This window comes from Rana temporaria, chromosome 1 (genome assembly GCF_905171775.1).
Source record: "Rana temporaria chromosome 1, aRanTem1.1, whole genome shotgun sequence".
NCBI classification, from domain to species: Eukaryota; Metazoa; Chordata; class Amphibia; order Anura; family Ranidae; genus Rana; species Rana temporaria.
The window spans coordinates 204,527,672-204,538,493 of NC_053489.1; positions in this window are offsets into that span (position 1 = coordinate 204,527,672).

Genomic DNA, 10,822 nt, shown 5'->3' on the forward strand with positions numbered 1-10,822 from the left:
CACTTTCCTTAAGGAGAGCATAAAAAGTTTCGATTGTAGGATGTTTTTTTTGTAATGAATGAGGATTCATCCTTGAAAAGTATTCTTTGTTCAATACCTCTCTTAAATATTACTCTCAGATCATTCAAGTATTTATACATTGAATCTCAATCAAATACTTCATAGTTCTCATTGCTGAGAATATCATAGCACATTTTAACATACAATGCTCTATCCATTATAATATTCCCTCCTTTGCCACTTTAATAATTAATTCTTTGTTATTACGCAACTCTTCCAGGGTTTATCACTCATCACATGATTGAATGATTTACCTCTTTTCCTTGTATTTTCTCCCACAAGGCATTCAAGTCTCTTTCGACCAATTTGACAAACAGTTGAATAGGACTACCCTGGGGGAAAAGGTGGAGTGTGGTCACTCTTTGATTTAAAATTGGAGAAGGGTCCACACACCTCCACAATACCCCCAGGCCCTTCATTTTGGAGTGATTCAAGAAATCTGAGGGCTTCAATATACTTAGCGGTGTCTAACCTCAAAGGCTGAGTGGTTTTGTCCGTGTTCTTTCTTAATGGACAATTTCCTTGTAAATTCACATCCTTTACCCACTCAAATAGATTGAAGTCCTAAAAGGGCACACAGATAGTCCTGTCTTCAGCAATGTGGTCTGCCATCAATGTTATATCAGAGAGAGAATAAATATCTGCAAATCACTGTCCTGGGTGTTTTGGTCTGAGGAATCCATCACGTCCTCTCTCTCTCTCTCTCTCTCGGTACCTATGTATTCCCATTGATCCCTCAGAAGTTGAATGGGCGTTGCTTAAAAAAAAAATTGCCTATTTTTGGAATATATCTGACCTCTTTTCTGCCATCACTCGAGTAAATTTGTCCCTCACTCCCTTCAAGGTCCTTGATAATGCCTTGTGGGAGGGCAAAACATGTTGACCTGATTTCCAGTGCCAAGTCCTTACGTCACTTCTGGTTACGCTGGATGCTGCGTCCCTGGATTGTATTCCTGTATTTACAACATGCCCATTTTACTTTGTTGTCTCATAAGCGGTAATTTTCTTTGTGCAATAAAGCATCTATTATACAAATAAAACAAGTGAAAATATTGCGCTGTACAGTGGTATACAAAATGAATATAAATATATATAAATATACATACATATATGTATAGGTGAATGAAAGAAACAACGTGAAAGTGACACTTAAATGACAGTGAGTAACAGTGTTGAACAGTCCCTGTTCAGGGACACAACGCAAAAGGTCTGAGAAACAAAGATCCAGCCGTATAAAGATACAGTTCATCAACACTTGATCCAATCAATGCAGTGATGTAAACTTAAAATTAAAATAAAAATAGTTCAGAGGAGAGAGACCTCGTATCCGGAAATGGGTGAGAAACAAAAGGTAAGCCGTAACCAAGATCTCATATATACACCTCTAGTGGTCCCAGCAGCTCACCTCAGATCTGGCAAGCCGGACCGAGTCGTCCTAGTGAATGTGGTCCGGGACTAAATATCAGATGCGAGACTCCGTAAAGTTTGATGCATGAAAAACATAAAAGGCAAATACCGAATGGTGTAATAACGACACAGAAGGGGGGGGGGGAAGCCTTGATCCTAAATTACACCATTCGGTATTTGCCTTTTATGTTTTTCATGCATCAAACTTTACGGAGACTCGCATCTGATATTTAGTCCCGGACCACATTCACTAGGACTAGGCCGACTCAGTCCGGCTTGCCAGATCTGAGGTGAGCTGCTGGGACCACTAGAGGTGTATATATGAGATCTTGGTTACGGCTTACCTTTTGTTTCTCACCCATTTCCGGATACGAGGCCTCTCTCCTCTGAACTATTTTTATTTTAATAATTTTTAAGTTTACATCACTGCATTGATTGGATCAAGTGTTGATAAACTGTATCTTTATACGGCTGGATCTTTGTTTCTCTGGACCTTTTGCGTTGTGTCCCTGAACAGGGACTGTTCAACACTGTTACTCACTGTCATTTAAGTGTCACTTTCACGTTGTTTCTTTCATTCACCTATACATATATGTGTGTATGTATGTATATTTATATTCATTTTGTATACCACTGTACAGCGCAATATTTTCACTTGTTTTTTATATATATATATAAAAATCACTCTTGTCTATTGAGGTAGACCTTCTTATATATTTGCAGCAGTACCCCCATTTTTTTTTTGTCCCCTTTCCTTGCTCCCCTCATTCTAGACAGAGCAGGAGTTCACTTTACCTACCTCTATCTATTATACAAAACTTCACCATCAGTTTCCATTTGGGTGAATATTTCAACCTTAACAAAACACACTGGGGGAGATCTCCTGTGGACCTGTTGATACCATTCTCCACTGCCAAATCTCAGTTTGTGTGACCCTTAGACTGAAAAGCTAGAGACCCAATATATTGGTTGAGTGGGGACACAGAAGGGGAGCGTGTCACATCAGAGTGGAATTTTGGAGCACTTTACACCAGGGCTCAACAAAAATCTAGGCGCCCGGTCGCAATTGCGACAAGAAATTGTGACCTGTCGCCCGCCGGTAATTAAGGCTGCAGCTTTGCGGCCCTCACAGAAGGAAGCTTAGGCCTGCAGAGGGCCGCGAAGCCGCGGCCTCAATTACCCACCGGTAATTGAGGCCACGGCCTTCTGCAGGCCTAAGCTTCCTTCTGTGATCTGACGCCATCTTGTGGTGGCCGTTGGCATTACAAGTCTTACAAGCGCAGTTTGTTGGGGGGGGGAAAAAATTCACTTTTTTAATTAATAAGACAACAGTAAAGTTAGCCCAATTTTTTTATATTGTGAAAGATAACGATACGTCGAGTAAAATGATATCTGTGTCACGCTTCAAAATTGCGCCCGCTCGTGGAATGGCGTCAAACTTTTACCCTTAAAAATCTCTATAGGCGACATTTAAAAAATTCTATAGCTTGTATCTTTTGAGTTACAGAGGAGGGCTAGAATTCTTGCTCTAAAGATCACGGTGATACCCCACTTGTGTGGTTTGAAAACCGTTTTGATATGCGGGCGCTACTCACATATGCGTGCGTTTGCTTCTGCGCGACAGCTTGTCAGGACGGGGCTCTTTAAAAAAAAAAAAAAACGTTTTTTGTTTTCTTATTTTATTAATTTTTACACAAAAAAAATATTGCTCACTTTTATTCCTATTACAAGGAATGTAAACATCCCTTGTAATAGAAAAAAGCATGACAGGTCCTCTTAAATATGAGATCTGAGGTCAAAAAGACCTCAGATCCCATATGTAGACTAAAATGCAAAAAAAAGTCATTTGAAAAAAATAACAAGAAAATGTCCCTTTAAGAAGCATGGGCGGAAGTGACATTTTGACATCACTTCCGCCCTGCTATGGAGACGGGTGAGGGCCATCTTGCCCTCACTCATATCCCAGCCAAGCAGCAAGGACGGACCCGATCGCCCCCCGGTAAGCGGGCCCCTCTCCCGCCACCAATAACGGTGATCTCGGGGCGAATCTGCCGCAGAGACCACTGTAAGCGTTTTAGAGGACTGCTCACTGAAAAGATGGGTCTCTCGGTTGTGGTAGCGGCTGCTGCCGTTACTGAGATATCCATCTTTAAAAAAAAAAGGGACATAGATATAGTGAGGGTTTCTTAAGTGGTTAAAAAAAGTAAAGTTAGCCCAATTTTTTTTTTTATATTGTGAAAGATAATGTAATGCCGAGTAAATTGATACCCAACATGTCACGCTCCAAAATTGCGTCCGCTCATGGAATGGCAACAAACCTTTACCCTTTAAAATCTCTACAGGTTGCATGTTTTGCGTTACAGAGGAGGTCTAGGGCTAGAATTATTGCTCTAGCAATGGCAGCGATACAGAAAATGTGTGGTTTGAATACCATTTACATATGCGTTCGCTTCTGCGTGCGAGCTGAACGGGGCAGGTTTTCTGGCTTTCAACTTTTTTAGCTGGCTCCTAGATTCAAAGTAAATTTGTCAAACCCTGCTTTACACTGTTCAGAGGATTGGAACGCAAGAGCACTTTTATTGGGACATTTCTGCGATAAATATATAAATTTTTAAGTTTTGTTCCCATAGGAATTTTTTTTATATTAACTGTTGCAAGTGTATATTTGTATACAGTAGTTGCAGTTTTAAACACACAATAGCACATTATATAGGATCATTTTTTTAATACATACAAACACAATAGTGGTGAATTTTTTTTGATGCTTTGTCTTTTTTGCACCGATGCGAGGGCTGTAATTAATTTCTTGTGCAATTGACATTACTGTATGGGCTCAGGAATATTTCGAAAAATCACTCTGAACAGTTTGCCATGCCATCCAAAAATGCAAGTTAAAATTTGATCAGGCAAAAAAGAAAGAAACCATATCTTGAATATGATCCAGAAACACAGCCATCTTCTCTGGGTCAACGCAACACATACTGTATATGCAGCCCCACTGCACTGGGCTTTTTCCCGTGGGGCCAGAGATATATACGCACATCTCCCTTTGTGCTAGGAGCAGGTGACCCAGCACAGAGCCTAAGGTCTCAGATTCCCCCCCCCCAGTCACTGTGAAGCCTACCCCTGTGTTTCTCTTTTGGCAAATGGAGAGCAAAGATGTGTAACAAAATAAAATACCCTTTTGAAGAAAAAAGTTCAGTTCACACATTTGAAATGTTTTCTATTGTGAATAAAATATGAGCCAAGTTTAACGTTTTTATGAAGACTTTACACACCGTTACAACCCCAATTCCCAAAAAGTTGGATCAGCCATCGTACCCTGCCATATTGCATGGCAGAGTCTCAAATGTGTATTGCATCCGGACATTAAACATTTGTCTAGAGTCCAGCTTTAAGGCCGCTTTCACACTGAGGTGCTAAAAATAGCAACTGCAAAGCACCGTGAAAGCCTTCTTTCACTCCAAAGCCTGGGGGCTTTCACACTGGAGCAGTGCACTGGCAGGATGGCATCTTTGAGGTCCTGTAGGAGCCACGTATATACCGCTCCTAAAGCAGCACTGCACATTGAAATCAATGGGCAGGGACACCGAACCTCTGCTTTTACGGATGCTAGCTGGGGTTAAATCGCCCTGTTATTGGCCGAATAGCACTGCAAAGATGGTAAAGTGCCGCTTTACCGCCGACACCTCAGTGTGAAAGTGGCCTAACAGGCATGTTGCCCGCACTTTTGCAAAATGTGCAAGGCACTTGTGCAACTGGTACCGCATTTTCCCCCACACAGAAAAATGCACATAATCAAAAAGCGTTCACATCCGATTAGTGGCATGTTGTGTTTTAGTGAGACAGCCCATTGACTTGACACTGAATCGTGCCAGTATTTGGCACTGGAGCTTTTTGGGTGCATTTTCACGCAAGTCAATGGGCTGTCACACTAAAACACAACATGCTGTAATCAGAAGTGAACATGGCCTAAAACCTGCTACTCACCAGCTATGTACTGCATGTATAATTCAACAAATTGAGCAGGCAGAATGACACATTTATGTGCACCTAAAGCAGAGAGAACTCAGGTTTTAGTGCAGATAAGCTTTATTGAAAAGCAAAGCTACTGTTACATGCAAGCATTTGAAATGGTTTTAACAGCACATGGAATAAGTATTTTAAACACGCATGTTGTCAGTTAAAAGTTAACTGAACAAAGGATTACCTTCATAGAAGTGCATAACCAGATTGCAAATACTGCATCAAAAATCTATAGACTATGTTGAAGTGCTGGAAATGTGATAATCTCTGCTAGTTTATGTATGAGTGGATACAAAATTAAGGATTGTGAACGTGTGTTAAAGTAAAACATTAAATTGTACCTGACCTTTAGGCCTCATGCACACTGGACATTAAAAAACACCAGTAGCATTAGCTGTAGAATGAGTTTTGCAGCATTTTTCAGCTGTTGCGTTTATCTTTTTTTTAAAGCAAGACTATACTTCTGCAAAAGCTTAAAGCTCAAAAATGCTGATAACAGCTAAAAAAAAACAAAAAAAAAAACACTTGGCTATTCAGCATTTATCAGTTAAAGCAATTTTACAGCTGAAAAACTCCACACACACACACACACACACACACACACACACACACACAAGTTCTGGGGGAGGGGGGTGTTTCTAACAAGAAAACGCAGATAAAAGCCTGTGTGCAACATAGAACATGCTGAAGAGTTTACTGGCTGCAGAAGAAACCACCTAAAGCCAAAAACAGCAGATGTAAAAAAGAAAAACATCCAGTGTGCATGAGGTCTTGACATTCTGTTCACCCACATATATTTTAGATTTTAAGACTAGTGGGGAGATTTACTAAACCCGGTGCACTCAGAATCTGATGCAGCTGTGCATGGTAGCCAATCAGCTTCTAGTTTCAGCTTGTTCAATTAAGCTTTGACAATAAAACCTGGAAGTCAATTGGTTTCTACGCACAGCTGCACCAGATTGCGTGCTCCAGTTTAAAAAAAATAAAATATAAATAACCCCTTAGGGTTCACACTTCTGCAAAACAATTCTGATCAGACTTTCAGTGCAATCATTTAGAGCTACTTGGATGAAACTTTGATACGGCTTGTATATTCTATACAGCCAAAATTCCACCAAAGTAGTACAGTAACTAAAAAAAAAAAAAAAAAAACACACGCTCAATGCAGAGTCACATTGATGTTTACAGACACCATTGAAAACAATGGGATGCCCCTTGTCATGCAATGCTGTGCAACTCAAGTCACATATGAAAACGCACTAATGTGAAATAGGCCTAACTGGACACTTAAATGGCAAGTTCTGAACTGGCATCTATGAAAGGCAGAGTGTCTAACTCAGCAAAAAGTGAAGTGTTATGCCACAACCAATGTACTGTAGGTAATCTAGTTAAGTATGATCCTAGACATCAATAGTCAGTTTACAAAAACCTATCTTAGACCAATCGAAGCTAAAATTTGTTTGCGCTGGAACTGCCTTTAACAGCCAGTTTGGATTAAACAAAGGCACATTTTGTCAACATGCACCCACAAAGATGCATAGATCGTTGAGACCTATAAAATAGAAAACCACTCTAAAGCTGCAAATATTTTTATATCAAAATTTACTTTAGTGGAGTGTAGTAATTGACCCTTAAAGTGTACCTACACAAAAAAAAAAACTTTTGTCTCAAATGAAAGGAAGGGAGGGGGAATCTAACAGCAACACAGAGAAAAAAAAAAAGTATGGGAATGCTAGAAACTGTCAGCTTTTCATTCTGGTCTGTTTACCTGTTGCAGATTTAAACTTGCCTTCTGTCTGGTAAGAGTGACCACATAACAGGAAGAGATTCCTTCAATGGAGTCCCCATATAGCAATAAAGCATGACAGGGATTCCAACTTTTTCCCACCCCTTCTATAAAACACACCAGAAAGTTTTTATCCCAACATTAACTACTCAGCTTCTTCACTTGTGAAGTCCATATGATTAAGATAGCATTAGTGCAACTAAAAAGCAGACAGTGTGACTTGCACCAGTTGCCATTTCATACAAATAAATGTTGTACTTGCTGCAATATCCTTTTCATGGAATCTGCAGAGTTACATGAAATCTTTAACATTTGGATTATGCTGCCATCTATAGGATAGGGCGATGCCAAAAGAAAAAACAGCACACAAGAAGGCCAGCACCCTCCAACCACCAGCATGCATCAGCTCTGTAGCAAATGGAAACGAAGCAACAGATTTGTCGGTAAAAAAAAATAAAAAATATATATATTTTTTGCCATCCACTTAAAGCGGTGGTTCACCCTCCTTCACATCATTAGACCATTACATTCGGCATCGTAGCGCGAGCTACGGTATGCCGGTCTTAAATTTTTAATCCCCGTACTCACTGTGCTATCGATGATTGAAGAATCCGACTCCCGCGGGGAATGGGCGTGCCTATGGAGAGGGAGGATGATTGACGGCCGGCTCTGGCACGTCACGCTCCCCGAAGACCGCCGGAGTAGGTCTCGGCTATTCACGGCGCCTGCGCACAGGCTATGCGCAGGCGCCGTGAATAGCCAAGCCTATTTCGGCTATTTCCGGAGAAGCGTGACGTGCCAGGGCCGGCCGTCAATCACCTTCTCTCACCATAGGAACGCCCATTCCCCGGATTCTTCAATCATCGATAGCACGGGGATAAAAAATGTAAGACCGGCATACCGTAGCTCGCGCTACGATGCCGAATGTAATGGTCTAATAAAAAAAAACATTTTTTTTTTTTTTTTAACAGGGTGAACCCCCGCTTTAAGGACATAGGAAGTTTAAAGCTGAACAAGGATTTCAGCCACTTTGATAAACATACTATGAGTTGGATCCAATCAGGCACATGCCACCTCATGAACTGCTCTTCAAATTTACACCTGACAAATTTAGGGAGCTCCAGAAAGATAAGAGCTCGAAGCTGGACTTTTTTAGCTGTAAATTCATATGCAGCTACTCTCGGCTGTCCATTCACAGAAGCATTTACAAAATACAAAGGCTACTGCAAATGGGCAGCAGAGGGCAGAGATATGAGAACAGTCTCTCCTCAGAGAACATAAAAAAATGGATAAGTCCACAAGGTGGCATTCACCTCGTTGCACTTAAATCAAAGTAGCTGAATTCCTGGAGTTCAGCTCAAAATTTTGGGATGTCTAAAAATAGACAAACTGAGGAGTGGCCAATGCAAACAAATACTAAGGCCAAAAAATATAAATAAAAAACTGCCTGCAGTTCAGAGTCACCTGCGGGATATTATATCACAAGCTGGCATCAAGGAAAAAAAAAACTATACTAGCAGCAGGATTGAAAGGAAACTATTGGGCTGAAAGTGTTACTTTCAGGAGCTACTTGGACCGCCTGCACAAAAAAGTTTTAAAGAGCCAATTGCTTCTAAACAGGATAGAAAGGGCAGAAATATGGCCCTCAACAGGGCTGTTAACCAAAAGCTGGTACAGACCCTGCTACAGGAAGATGAATTGTCCCATGGAGGATCTTCTAGGGTTGAAGCCCCAAGACCCACACCAAGCAAAGCATGTCTTCCAAGTCTGATGACAGATCTTATGAAAGTAGCCTTCCCAGCATCATAGAAATCAGATTGGGAGATGCGGCTGTCACAGAGCCTGGGCTTCAACAACCATGCCTTTAAAGCCAGCAACCTTAAAGCATCTTGATTCAACACAGCCACCAGGGAATCTACCGCTTCAGAAGTTCTGTACCTGGAGACAAACCTTTCCAGCAAGTTGAACCTGGGAGGTCCACATGCAATGTTCCAACCTGTAACATGTCCTGTAATACCGCTGGGTGTAGGGACCACTCGCATGGGTCCAGGTGCTGAGAGTCTGATAATTTTCTGTCTAGGCTGTACATGGCACACAGGGTTGGAAAGATATTCTGCTCAGGATCAGATCTGATCTACCCCTCTTGCTGTAGCACAACTTCTCTGACGCCTTTTATGGCTGATCTAAGCCACTCTAATGGAGTTGTCTGAGTGAATCCAGGCGACCTTCCAACAGAAGGGTCCAACACTGCAAAGACAGCCTGAAGCTCAGCATATTTATCAGAATATGGAAACTCCTACACAACCAAGTCACCTGTATTAACAGGTTGCCCATAACTCCTCCCCAGCTCAACATCTGATGGGAATCCCGCAGAAGACAGAAAGAACACACTTCCCTGAGCCAAGTCAGGCATAACTCTGCTTGGTGCCAAATAAAAACAGTCAGTCCAGGGACCCAAATGACTTGCCCCACAACAACCGCATATTGCCTGGTCAAGGCCTGGAGTAAAACAGGGCAAAAAATAAATAAAAATCACTGCCTTTAATTTAAGGAGGATACCATCAGACCCAATACTGCCATGCAGAAGTGGAAAGTTTCACAATGCCTGAACAGAAGAGATAACATTGAGATTAGAGAGTCTAAAGGCTCCGTTGTGACAAACTCTGGCTAGAGCGGTGTCCAGAACCAAACTCAGAAACTTCAAATAAGGAGCCAGTTTTAGCAACCATTTCTAAAGTGCGAAGGTTCAGAATCTACCCAAACTGCTGTAATATCAGGACAATTAATTTAAAGTTAAATGACAGCTTGTACTGACTGTTCCCTCAACAGGACGTCATCCAAGTACCACACAATCAAGATCCTACAGGACGGCCAATATTGGGGCCTGCACATTGTTAAACACCCAAGGTACAGAAGTTAGTCAAAAGGGCAGGTCCGCAGACTGGTAGTTTAGAGCAGTGGTTCTCAACCTCAGTCCTCAAGTAACCCAAATGGGTCATGTTTTCCTTTACTTTCTTTGCACAGCGGCTTTAAAAATATCAAATGACATGGTATTATTGATAAGAGCCATTTAATCTAAGGGAATTTCCCAAAACATGGCCCATTGGGGGTACTTGAGGCCTGAGGTTGAGAACCACTGGTTTAGAGGCCCTAAAAGCTAGAAAAATGCTAAATCTTTGGGGACGGGGACACCTGTCTGCTGAATTTTTGGGTTAGAAAAAGAAATAACTGAGCTTCGAGATCCAATATGGGGGCTCATGGTTTCAGAGCAGCGAACACTTGTGAATATTCTGCCACAGGAATTGGAAACATTACATCTCAACCCAGCTTGGTAAGGTTCTGCTAATCTGTGGTGACCAAGCAGTTTGTTAAAAATGAAAGGTAACGTGTTTTTCCACTTTGGCAGCCAAATTAGTATAAATACTTTATTTCTTACACGCTCCCATTCTCAGAGCACAACTTTAAAACTTTTAAAATTATCTTTTCTGAAAAAATTCTACATAGTCCTCCCTTGCCAAGGTTTATTAGGGGCTGGGGAGTTGT